The sequence below is a fragment of the Arachis stenosperma genome, chromosome 4 (assembly GCF_014773155.1).
Source record: "Arachis stenosperma cultivar V10309 chromosome 4, arast.V10309.gnm1.PFL2, whole genome shotgun sequence".
In the NCBI taxonomy this organism is placed as follows: Eukaryota; Viridiplantae; Streptophyta; class Magnoliopsida; order Fabales; family Fabaceae; genus Arachis; species Arachis stenosperma.
This window is the reverse complement of record NC_080380.1, coordinates 67859319-67860593: the sequence shown is the minus strand read 5'-3', so window position 1 is coordinate 67860593 and position 1275 is coordinate 67859319. Positions and strand designations below refer to the sequence as shown.

The 1275-nt window shown below is 38.9% G+C and overlaps 1 non-coding gene across 1 annotated transcript; it reads left to right on the top strand.

Moving 5' to 3' along the window:
• The first annotated feature begins 566 nt into the window (after positions 1–566).
• On the top strand, positions 567–670 carry LOC130978000 (small nucleolar RNA R71). Its single transcript, XR_009085664.1, has one exon. It is a non-coding gene; the product is annotated as a small nucleolar RNA R71 (small nucleolar RNA).
• Positions 671–1275: the final 605 nt, after the last annotated feature.

Genomic DNA, 1275 nt, shown 5'->3' with positions numbered 1-1275 from the left:
TTGGCTAAATTAGAAGTGTTTTGTTCAGAATTCTCGTCTGTTGCTGAGAAGATGATGGAAAAGGCTTGCTATTGCTCAGCCTATTGCGTCCACCATTGTTAAAGCCTTGTTGAGGCTTTTGTTGATCCTTCCATGAGAAATTTGGATGATTTCTCCATGATGAATTATAGGTGTTTCCATAAGGTTCACCCATGTAATTAACCTGCCATTGCAGGGTTCTCAGGATCATAAGCTTCTTCAGAAGCTGCCTCTTTAGTATGTTGGATGCATGCATTTGACTTTGAGAGATCATGTTGACTTGCTGAGTCAACACTTTGTTCTAAGCCAATATGGCATTCATAGCATCAATTTCAAGAACTCACTTCCTCTGAGGCGTCCCATTATTCACGGAATTCCTCTCAGAAGTGTACATGAATTGATTATTTGCAACCATGTCAATGAGTTCTTGAGCCTCTTCAGGCGTTTTCTTTAGGTGAATGGATCCACCTGCAGAATGGTCCAATGACATTTTCGAAAATTCAGATAGACCATAATAGAATATATCTAATATGGTCCATTCTGAAAACATGTTAGATGGACACCTTTTGGTCAACTGCTTGTATCTTTCCCAAGCTTCATAGAGGGATTCACCATCTTTTTGCTTGAAGGTCTGAACATCCACTCTAAGCTTGCTCAGCTTTTGAGGAGGAAAAAATTTATCCAAGAAGGCTGTGACCAGCTTATCCCAGGAGTCCAGGCTATCCTTAGGTTGTGAATCCAACCATATTCTAGCTCTGTCTCTTACAGCAAAGGGAAAGAGAGCCTGTAGACTTCAGGATCTACTCCATCGTCTTAACAGTCTACAAATCTGCAAGAACTCAGTTAAAAACTGGTAAGAATCTTCAGATGGAAGTCCATAAAACTTGCAATTCTGTTGCATTAAAGCAACTAGTTGAGGCTTAAGCTCAAAATTATTGGCTCCAATGGCAGGAATGGAGATGCTTCTTCCATCAAATTTGGACGTTGGCTTTGTGAAGTCACCAAGCATTCTCCTTGCATTATTGTTGTTGGGTGCGGCTGCCATCTCCTTCTCTTGTTCTAATGTTTCTGAAAGGTTACCTTTAGATTGTTGTAATCTAGCTCTCTTAGTTTCCTTTTCAGGGTCCTTTCGGTTCGATAATTTCAAAAGAGTTTTTTTTCGAATGAAAGAGAGAAAACAAAAAAAAAAACATTATAAAGAATTTTGAAAAGGGATGAGATATTTGAAAATAGAGAGGGAAAAGTGTTAGTAAAAAA